Source organism: Chelmon rostratus, chromosome 2 (assembly GCF_017976325.1).
Source record: "Chelmon rostratus isolate fCheRos1 chromosome 2, fCheRos1.pri, whole genome shotgun sequence".
Lineage (NCBI taxonomy): Eukaryota > Metazoa > Chordata > Actinopteri > Chaetodontiformes > Chaetodontidae > Chelmon > Chelmon rostratus.
The window spans coordinates 7,391,886-7,404,285 of record NC_055659.1 but is presented as its reverse complement, the minus strand read 5'-3'; positions in this window follow the sequence as shown (position 1 = coordinate 7,404,285).

Sequence of the window (12,400 nt, the reverse complement as noted above, 5' to 3'; positions counted from 1 at the left end):
TAGAAGTATGTGGGGATTACATAATGTCACCAGACTTCATTATATGTAAGGACAATAAAAGGTGAAATTTGTTCCATGGGAAATGTAAGTCAAGCGCAGTCTGTGCATGTCCACACAGTCCTGAGAAGACGTCCAATCACCAAAATCGTTAAAATAACCTGCGTGGGTTTCCCACGGGTGTGCAACTGAGGTATTTCTTTTGGATTCATGCTAGAAGCTCCGGTGTCGACTGAAAATGACAGTGAGAGGATGGACACATGACTCCTGCCAGAATTAGCTAGCACAAACACTGTCAGGCAGAATGAATGAAATTGGAGGAAATGGCAGTTCTGACTCGGCGATCATTGGTTTCCCTTCATGATTCCCTCCATGCACAATATGAAAATAAGTTGTTCGTGAAACCTGGTTGACTTGTGTATTTCATCACCGTTAGCATACAGTCTGCAGTGCTGTTGTGACGTGCTGCAGATTTTTCATATCAGTCTGCACTGGTGCGATGGTAATGTAACATTGGCCACAAGTCTCATACCACATAGACATACATGTAAATGGACCACCATGGCTGTCTAGAACGGTCAAAAATACAATCACAGTCAGTAAGGAATGCATTTGTACAATGTTTAACAAAAATATAAAGGTACATAATTTGCAGTTAAAAGGCTAAAATTAGCCAACACATTCTTATGGTCTTTTAAACCCCAATGACGCACCAGTGGTCGAGTCAATACAAACTCATGTACAACCAAACATTTTTCAAACCCACAGAACATTATTTTTAATTCTAGGGGAGATCCCAAGGGTTCGCAAGGAAAACAAATGTCTGGCTATGTATGTACTGTGTATAATTTTGGGGAAATGTGTGTAAAGCATGGATAAATATAGCTTCATTGAAGAGCAACATATGATACCGTCAGATGAAGTTACTGACCAATTTTCAAGCTTAAAGCTGCTGATGGTGGAAAATATGGAATCTAATGTCATTTTTTTGAGACGGTCTTTTTCTTTATGAACATGAAAGTTATCTTTACATTTTCAGATGCTATTCCGATCTCTGTCCTTGTTAACTTTCTTTTTAATCAAGATGTAAAAGTTGCTTGCATGTGAAACATCGTCTCTGTAGTGCTCCCCGTAGAAGTTTTTCCTTGTCAGTTGCTGGTCAGAGCCTCAGTTAGAGCGTCCGCTGGGTGAAATGGAGAAAACTGCAGCTGCTCTGCTCTCTGTAGATATAGATCTTGATTGACCGTGAAAAGTTCTGACTGTGTCATCAAAGTGTCACTCGCCCTGACACCACTGACATCAAGTCGCTCATCAAACACACCACCTCAACTTCTCTGAGCAGTGCGCTGTGACAGCTCGATGCTTTTCATTTCACCCCCTCTGCTCCCTTATCTCTCTCCTCTCTCTGATTTGGCCGATTTTACTTTGACTGATGATGTTTTAGATCAGTCAATCTCTCGGTCTCCATATCAGGGACCCTCTCTTCAATCTGTGTCATGATCTCCAGCCCTTTGATTCACTGCGCGTATGGTTAAATCATTGAGGGGGGGTTGGGATTCAGAGCCTCAGACAGATCAAACTAAGAAAGCAAGGCAAGGCTGACAGCTCCAGGCTGCTGTATAAAAGGAGCAGTGAGGCTGCAAGAAGATGCTAATTCTCCCCTTTTCAAAGCAGAGCTCCTTCTCTGAGCAAAAATGGAGTCAATGACCCTCCTCCTTTGGGTAATCTAGTTCAGATGAGTGCATTTAAAAAACCCACAATGATCCACAACCTGATTCACTGTGCAAACTAATTAATCATACATGTAAAGATGAAAGTTTATTACTTATTAGATCACAGGAAATAAATCCCACACTTAACTTTAGATGAATTTGGATCAAATGTTTTGTGTTCATTAGGAATTTTACCAACATTACCACTCACTGTTACTCCTGCCAATTATGTTATATTGGCATTACGTTATGCTATGATGAGTACTTTTGTCATTCTCTCTGCACATTTCTGGGCCTGTTCATAATCTCACAGTCTCTTATCACTTCCTACTGGGAGGAGGTGAGACATGTCCTAATCGCCTTTCTCCCCAGCTCCCATCACCCCTCTCAGGGCAGCCAGCATGAGGTCTAATCCCTCTGCAGCTAATGAGAAAGAGTCAGGCCCGGGCCCTGACTTCTGCACATACTTCCATTTGCTTTCTCCGATTCTTCGTACAGCCTCGCAACATAATGGAATAAAATCTCCTAAAAATGTGCGGGGACTGACTGTGGGAAATAAATGAAGTTAAGACTGCTAGCCATAGTGGTCATTTTTATGGAGAAGAATTTGCAATAAAGTCAGGGAGAGATGTGCCCACCAAATTTGCATACTAATAAGAAGCACACGAAACCAAGCTTTTAACTTAATACCAAGGCTCCCTCATTATCTATACCTTCAAAGTCATGAATGTAATCATTAAAAATTAGAGACATGTTTTAGTTTGGAGGCCAGTCACTCTGTCCTTGTGACATTTAGTGAAACAAAGAGTGACTTTATGAGATTCCCCCTTCGTGTTGTCTGTCAGCCAAACTCATTTCACCTCCCGGGGTCACCAACTGTTCGCCATTGATAAGGTAACACTTACCTTCCTGCTCTGCTGTCTCTTATCTTACTGTCACAAGTTTCGCAAAGTCACTCTCCCATTCACCATCAATGGAGAAGCTTCAGAGAGAGTCGATCGATGGCACCACAGATTGCTGTCTGAGAACAGCTTTCAGCTCTGCGATAGGCCGCTGCGTGTACATAAACACCAGGAATAAAGACAAGCATGTCCCCTGCTTTGACATTTTCCTTGTCCGACAAGAACAGCTGCAGAATTCAGGGAGAGGTGTGTGGGTTTTTTGATCTGACTGGGTGTGTGTAGTCATATCTTTCAAACATTCACTACATGCACAATATTCTACCATTGAAATGAACTGACATTTGGATTAATTTGTAGAGCAATTAACCACAAGTTGCTCTATTGTGTAGCGGCAGTCAATGAAAACCGCATGGCATGCATCTTGTGATTTTATCCTTGCAGTTTAGAAACTTGCAGGCTTAACCTCTCTCGGCATGCACAGATAGTTAGCATTGATTCAGACTGAAACCAGCCATGTGTTAAAACAGCACAAGGGGCTGCGCCGGTGGGGGCAAGTTGTTTAAAGCACCAGTGAGACAATGAATTACGATCCAGGACGTCCACTTTGACAGTTTGATGGATTCATGTGTCTAAAGGCATACGTATCATACGCCAAAAACACTGCACAGCTCTTTGTGCCACTCACAGACAGGATTTTACAACACTGGAAAGTTATCTCTGCAGCGACTATTTTATCTTTCACTGCGATGATTGCGAGGTAAACAGTAGAAAATAAGCCATTCACAGTACAAAGTAGTCAACCAGGAATGTGACTGCTTGGCCAACAAAGTCGCCTGCATTGGCACCCCTGCTGACAGATGGACTGGTTCCATTCAAATGACTGAGGAGTCTGCGCTCTTTCACACACCGGACTATTGGCCTGAGTGTGACGTTAAGTTGCTCACTTGGTTAACCGAGAATTTCTCCAGAATGAATGATTCATAGCCAGAATAGTTGATCCAAGTTGATAATTTCTGTGTTTACTTTTGGTGATTGAAATGATTTATGTAAAACTGAGAATATCTGGAAAGCTTTAGGAGGCTTCCGCTACTTACTCCACACGCATTGTTTTGCCATATTGTCCGAATCCCTACAATGGAGGGGGAAGTGGAAAGTCATCATGACCCATAGTCAGAGTGGATACAATTATGAGAGTAAGATCCATGTTGAAAAAAAAATCACAGAATTGTCCCTGATTTCTCTCAATCCTGCTTCAGACAGCTCGTGTCTTATGGGAGGGAAAGGTCGAAAGGAAGGACTTTCATGTTTACGAGTCGTGAGCATTCATGTCATTGGACAGCTGGTATTATGATTGAAAGGTTTGTCAGCTGTTAAACAGTACACTGATGATAGGGCACTTTAATTACCCTGGACGACAAACTGCGGCATTGCATTCCGATGTACTGAGGCTGTTGCTGCCTCTTCAACAATGAATTTCCCCCAGTTTTTCAACTTTGATGAAATATAGTGAGTGTACAAATCTGGTTACTCATTGTGTTGCATGTTGATTAGGCCATAAACAATCAAAAGAATTAGATGTGACTCCCACAGTTGCCGTCATAACTCACTGTTTATTGTGGCAACTACAATACTAGAGCAAAACCAAAAAACAATTCCACAGTGGGGTTATTGTTCCAGGAAGGACTCTGAGAATTCCAGTTAAAACTTGAACTTAAAAATAGAAAGAAAATCCAATATAACATATGACAGGATTTTTATTTCATGATAAGAACGCCTTCTGACCATACAACCTCAACTATAGCCCTCAACATCGCTCAGGGAATGTGTTTTTTGGCCAAAACAACTTTTCCAAACATAAGATGGATAGTGTAGGGGTGAAGGTTGGGCTAGAGGGTGCTACTGTAATAACCAGAAAAAGTAATAGTCTTGGCTGTTGGTTCAAATTCTCAGGATTTCATGTTTTCATGATAAGCAGGCTGCTCTTAGAGATGTAGACTTAATGATTCTAAGAAGCAAACGTGTAAGCAGCACAACAGCGTTACATGGCTGCAAAATGAAGGTTGGGTGAATGGCTGGCAGTACGAAACATTTATGGCCTTCTCAAGATTAGAGCAGTAAATTCACTACTTTACTTTTGAGAAGCTCCTGTTTGGAGGAAATATAATTACAGCTCTAGTCAAAACGTTCGACCAGTTCTTCAAATTGGGGATGGACTTTGGTGGAAAAAAATCTTTTTTACTTTTAATTCATCTGAAGAAAGTTTTGAGACATCCAACACCTGATTTCTTAGAGACGAAATAGTGAATGAAGCAAGCAGAGTGATAGTGATATCATAGCGATTCCTTGTGGAAGCACATATACCAATAACAAATAGGGGTTCAAAGATGGTGCCCTGGGGAACACCACAAATTGGAGGGTTCACCAAAGAGGAGGCATCGCAACAGAAAAAAATAAATCATACAATCTTAACAAGTCTTAGGCTAGAAAGTAAAGCATTGCGTTAAGTTATATATTTCAGTCGTCTGTCTGGCAATACACAAAACATTTTCGCCCTGCATCATGGCAGGATCGCAGCTAAGAAAACAGTTGGAATCACCGTGATTTCACCTAGAATGGAACCACATAAACTTTGACCATCAATCACTGTGACTCCACCAAACATAGAAATACAGGTCAGGTCAGCTGACCAGCTGCTCCTAAGGGTTCCCAAAACAAGGCGGAAGCTCAGAGGGGACCGAGCGTTTTCTGTTGCCGCCCCTAAGCTTTGGATTGAACTGCCGCTGCACATCAGGCAGTCCTCTTCCGTGGCCACTTTTAAATCTCTTTTTAAAACGCACCTCTTTTCCTTGGCTTTTATTACCACTTAGATAAATAAAGATGGATTGGATTGGATCGAATACATCAACGTTAAAGTGAGGTTGTAATGTAATATAATCCCGTGTAATTCCATACAATGTAATGTAATAAAGTATGTACAAAACAACTATGGTAATCACTGAGGACCTCAGGTTTCTCATTCAGGGTGAGAAACATGTGGTTCCATTCTAGATAAAATCACAGTGATTCCATTCACTTGTTTGTTTACTTACCTGCTACCCTGAAGTAGACATCGTATCCCTGCATTTGTATGGCCAAAAACATTTTGTGTATTGCCAGGCACATGACTGAATGAAGTAATTAAACAATGCATTGCTGAGTGCGACCCTCTCTTCTTTATACATGGACATAGATATTTAGGTTAACGGGCCAGCTGGTCAGAGTGCAGTGGCAAACTTATAAATAGAACCTGAAGCCAGGCCATAAGCTCAGGATGACTGCTATCAGGTGAATATCAAGTGTGTTATACAATAATCTGGCCACGGTGGGTTGCAGGAATGGGCTCCAATCTCATGCAACCCAGAGAAGAATAAGACCAACAGGAAATGCAAAGATTGAAGAGAAACTCCTGTTGGGCCAAACATGTCAAGTTGTTATTCTGATGGGCCACGCGAGTCAAAATGGATTAAAGTGTAGCAGTTGTGAAAAAAACAGAGCTTGGCAGCGCCTCCTCTTTCTTCCAAGTGTCTGTCAGAAAAGGAATTAATACTTCCATCAAATTTCCTCCCCCCAACCCACCCCCCCCCACACACACACACTTTTCGAAATCCTGTGTTTGTCCCCCATTGGAGGCTCGCTACCTCGATACTGTAACCCCTGATGTACCGAAAAAGATTTAGTACTCAGGCCGCCAGCATGCAGGTCACCACTGTTTCAGCCCTGTTGGTTAAGCAGCTACAGGCAGCAAGGCTGGAAGAAAATCAGAAAGATGCTGACTTAAGGAATATCCAGACAGAGCACAGTAAGCCCCCGAAGAACAATGTGTTGTGCAGCAGTGTTACAAGACCACAACAGTCTGTCTAATCAAAAACAAATGTTGGAAAGAAGTCTGGGAGGAGCTAACGGTCATACTCTCCAGCCTCTCCTGCACATTTTGAAGTGAATTTCACAAAGACACCAGAAACCTTTTGATCAGAGTCTCCACTGATGCCACAAGTTTTTGTGCAATTATGACTTTTTTGAATATAGCTTTCTGCTGCGTGTCACCTTGAATATGCTCTGAACAGGCTTTCTCTCAACTCCCAGTTCCAGTTCAGTGAATTTAGCATTTCTTCAGCACTGCAATTTATTTAAAAAAAGGGTTGTAAGAAAAGGTTGCCAGTTTGAAATGAGTGCAATCCAAAATGAGATGACGTCAAGGGTCAAACAGAGAGAATCCTGCTCCTCAAACACTCACCAGCAACTGCTACTTTTTTTCAAACTGAGTTGTTTGGTTTGATTCGTCTCTGTGTAAGCTTTCTCTCTCCATTTCTAGCGAGCACAGCTTTGAAATGAAGGCGAGCTGATCTCTTTTGTAGCCTCCTGGCTCCCACACATTCCCTCTGCCCTCTCCTCTGGGCCCTCCCTAACCTCCCCCACCCAGCGTCTTCACTCTCCCTCCACAGCTGCATGCATAAGTTGATCCACACAGCGAACGCAGCGCTACTCCCCTCCCGATCTTTAAAAACCCAGTGGGCGAGGGGGCACTAACTCATTCTTTAATGAGCTTTTAAAGCCAGAAAGCAGTCATTGCAACGGATTCACCAGGACAGACAGAAACCTGATGACTGTTAGAGCCGCCATGAAGTCCTGTATCTGCGCTCAGGGAACACTTACTATCATAGATGCAGGAAGAAGGATTTCCTGTAGGAAGAAGTTCTCATCAAGACGAAGATTTCCATCAACAATAAAATAAACCTTTTGCTTCATCGTGTTTGTAATCTTTACAGTTTAAACCATTAAAATGGAAACTCAAAACTAACATGTTTTCCCACTTTATCTATTCTAAGACAGGACAGGAAATGGTTAAGTCAGTGCCTGCTGGCTAAACAGCACTGTGACGGGTCTTCATCAGCTCTTGTATGACTTAAAAACAATCGAGTGAACATACAGTAGGTTTTGGATTAGTGGTTTTATCCAGTGTAGATGAAGTGACTTTTTGCTCTCATCCAGCTTTACCATAACAATCCTTGGGAGGTTTCTGGAAAGGATAAACTAAAACAGGACAACATCTTTCTAATCTGGCACATGACATTTTCTGGGCCTTTGTCAGATGGGACCACCGGATCCGGCTTTAACCAGAGAGCCGGAGCAGCAAGGTGGCTTCGCACATGATGAAGTCACAGAATGATTTTCATCATGACTCGACATCGATCTGTTCCATGGACTGATAAAACTTGGAAAACCAATCATCCAGTTCTCCCTTAACGCCGCTGGTTTCCTCTTGAGTAATCACACATGTCACAATCCAGACTGCGAGCTTTTACATTTGGCGCAGTGGAGTCGGCTTCAGCTGTGCGTCTCACTTTGGCTCGTGTCCCAGAACTGCAGCGTTCATCTGATGGACGCAGAAGAGAATTACAGTTAATATCCAATTAACCTGATTGCTGAACCCAAATCCCTTCTCCCACAGGCCATTACTGTTGATAATGCCCCCAATTAACAAACAATATTTGGGGCCTTTGCCTCGTTACATGGCAATTAACAGAGGGTCCAGTTACTCTTCTTAGAACACGCAGCTCCATTCGCTCATTCAAGATGGCAACACATGAATGGCTGCATGAAATTCTGCTGAACCAGAAGACCCTTTGATGTGTGTTAATGAGTGACTGCTGGGATTCACTCATTCCTAAACAAACCTCGAGGGTTAATCATTACATATACATTCTTCCCAACAGCTGACTGGATCCATCATCGAATGCAAACATACAGTTTTCTGTAAACTCCACAAGCTCTCCCAGACGTTTGCTTATATTCAAACATTTTGCCCATGAAAAATTCATTTTTGTGGACACTGCAAGATCGTGGTCTTATAGAGTTTCTTGGTTGTTGTCTCATCCAACTCGTCTAAGCAAGAGACTGCATTGGAAAGTAAAAGGCCATTGCAAACGTGTTTATCTTCAGAAGGTAATCAGAAGGTAATCCCATGTTGCTGAACCCAAGACCTCCTATCTGCCCATCTGGCTATGAAATGGGATTAAGCATTGATTACAGGGAAATAGAGGGGGGAGGAAAACAGAACCAAAGACAGTGAGATAGAATAAATACACAGAGAGACGAGACAAAGCTCAGAAATAATTGTTGCCATGAGCCATGGTTGGGTTCAGCACCTAAGTTGTACAATCTTAATTCATATTGACTATCTGCAATGAAAAAACGATTTCACAAGGCTAAAACTCTGTTTGGATGGGATTAACAATCCAGGGGAAGGTGATCTCTATGATTTAGCTCGTTGTTCCAGGTGGCATTTGCATCACGAAATGACAGTGTGTAACAGACCCGGACATTCAGCAGGGTCTTGCTCTCTTGATGGCTTTAGTCTATTATTCTGTCTTTTGGTGTATATGTACCATGTTTTTTTTTTTTTTTTTTTTTTTGTAGTGCAATGCATTACACACCATAGTATTTTGGACAGTGTCATGCTATACGTACTGTGGTTTTATAATTGCACCATGGTGCATGTACCATAGTATTTTGACAAACTATGGTATTTTTGACAGTGCCAGTATATGCATGGTGGTATTTTTCCTAGTACCATGCTGCATATACCATGTTATATATGTTATATGATATTTATTGACAGCACTATGGTACATATAGCTTAGTACCTGTGCAATGGGACTGTCAAAAAATACTTTGGTACATGTAACATCGTACTGTTGAAAAATACTGTTGTACTTGTACCCAGGTACTGCTATGTACCAGATAAGCAAAAACATTTTCCCACAAAAGTCAAATTTTGCTGCTAAAAAGCAGAACAAGCAGTTCTTCGTGCTGAAAAACACTCAGAGATCCACTTTGAATACACGAAAACCTCTCTGAAGTACAGGATGACCAGCGAGTTCCTGAATAACAGCCGGTGTTTGCAGCTGTAGCTATTTTTGGGGTGGATGTGAAAAATTACACACATACATAACCGCTGCACATGGGATTACCTGGCCAGCACAGGTAGTGTTAGAGTGTTAAAGTGGGTTTTAAGAGTCAACAACCATGATGTGGCTCTGTGAGGGCCAAAAATAGGCAAAGTGGTGATTTGAGCTAAGTGCTAACATTAGTATGCTAACATGCTTATAATGACAAACATTACTATGTTCATGAGGTGTAATTACCATTGTCACCATATTAGGTTAGCATGATAGCATTCTAAGATTTGCTAATTTGCAGTAAATGCAGCGTACAGCTGAGGCTGATGGGAATATCATCAGCTTTGCAGATATTGCTCATATATCAAAGTATCATTTGTTGACCTGATTATGGTGCGAGACGAAAAGTCATCCTCTGGCCTCAATAATTGTCAGAACCAGATTTCAAAAATAAATCAGCCAACAGTTATTGACACATTTCACTATAAAGCAACCTCACTGTGGCACTAAATGAAGTCAGAGGATCATGGACATCCTCGGGCGTCATCCTCTTGGGACCATGAATGTTTGTACAAAATTTCTTGTCAATAAATCAAATATTTGTGGAGATATATTATTTCTATATATAAAAACTCAAACTCAAAACTGACACTTCACCTCAGGTTACACACAAATGAGCCCTGTGTCTCACTTTCTGGATGTGTGTGTGTTCTTATATCATCTGAGATCTCTTCCCAGCCACATTGTGCTCTGGGTGAAAAAAATCTGTTATTGAGAACTCTGCAGGAAAGGAGAACAACTGCTCGTTCTGGGAGAATTCGGGCGGTGCGGCTTCCAGTGCACGCAAATGCTCGAGTTTCCTTTCCTCGTGTTATGTCTGCGAAGCCCCTGTGGCAGAATGTCTCCGCTTGCCAAACAAAACAAAGTTCGAAAGGTTGCTCACGCCAATCATTTGCAGGGTGAAGTTTGTTTGTTGGTCATGCCGGTTGCCCTGCCGCGTTACTTGGCTGACCTTTCAATTGAGGACATTACGTTAGCAATGTTACGGCACCAAAATCGGCAGAGCAGACGAACTGCAGAAAAAAAAAAAACAAAGACATAAAATGACAAAAAAAGGATTCTTGGTTCCACCATCATGCACGTTAAATACAAACATGAATATTGGTCTGAAAATTGAATTATTAGAATTAATGCTGATTAAGATACAGTCTTCTAAGCATTACATTTCATCGAGGACAGACAGTGCAGATCTCTGTGTTGTGTTTTCTTATAACTTGGTGGGCCCGTCTTAAAAAACAAATGACTTTCCGAGGATTTGCTGTTGCTCTAGCAATAAGCTATTTTTGTGTCAGTTGACATTTCCGCAGCTAAACAAAGATGGATCTGATTCAGCAGCTTCGATTATTATTTCGGAGACACAAATCCTCCTTCAGACGGGGATGTGGTTGTGTTGCAAACTCTTCCTCTGGATAAATCTTGTCGGATGAAGGTACGCTCCCAGAGAGCAGCTTGGCAGTGATTTACGATGTGTTTGTGGTTTGAAGTTTTAGTGTTAGATATGATCAGTGTCTTACCACGGACTGTATAAAACATGGATGCCTTGTGAAGGCTTTGGCTGTTTATTTCTGCTGTAAATTTGAGCATTTTAATATGGGGGTCTATGGGGACTGACTTGCTGACAGCCTCAAGTGGCTTGTTGCGGAACTGCAGTTTTTGGACATCAAACTTACAGCAAAATGAAACGAGAGTTCATATTTTCCCTGTTGGATGGGTGTTAATTGACAGGGAGAAACAACTGGATTGATTAAATTACTTATGAATATTAAAGCATTTGTTAACAAATGAAGGAAGATTTTGAAAGTTCACCGTGTTTTCTTAACTGTGCTGACAAGAACTGCCTCAACACTATTCATTTGACCAACAAGTTAAAACCAATAGAAGATGGGACAAAGGTAACTTTTATTCCAGACCAGTTTTCTCAGTTGAATCACTTTTGCTCCTTCAACAGGCATTTTACTGGGTCTGTTTTCAAGAAAAGCAGCTGTCAGCCATGCTTTAGGCGAGGATGAGTGGCTCACCTCAAAGAATCTGGACTGTTGACCTGGTTCAAGTGAAATTTTGTGGCCTGGGAAGTTGTGATATTTCTTTTTAAAGCTGCTGAGAGGAAATACATTTGGAATATACCATTGATTTGCTCTCTTGCTGTTGGTGAATCAGCATCTAGAGCTGCAATGATTAGCTGATTGTTCAATTAGTTATTTTGACTGTTCAGCTGCTCAAATGGGAGCATTATCTACTGTTTCGGCCTCACATCACAGTAAATTGAATATCTTTTTGGTTTTGGCCTGCTGGTGTGAAGAAACAAGAAACAATGTTGAGCTCAAGAAATTTTTCATCAGCACGGACAGACATTGTTCACCATTTGAAAACTCTTCTGATACTTTATGCACCAAACATTTCAGCGATTTGTGCAGGAAATAATCAGCAGATAAGGAAAATAATTATTAGTTGCAGTCCTATCAGCATCTGACTGGAGGCTGGATGTTAAACGCTGAAGGTTAAAGCGATAATTTCACATGGATTTAGAGGTCACACAGTCTCAAGACATGTTGAGCGTAACGGCAAGATAAGTGACAAAATAATGAAATGCCTTCTTATTCATTCACTCATTGTGCAGTACAATGCTCCCTATGAGTGTTTTACTATTATATCTTGATAATATTGATTGATATTACCACTACATTAATGTGCATGTTGCATTTTCTGCAGTAGTTGTTTAAGGTTGCATCGTATTCTGTAAGATCATCATGTCCTTGCAGCATCGCTGTCCCGTGAGAACCACCTATCTCAG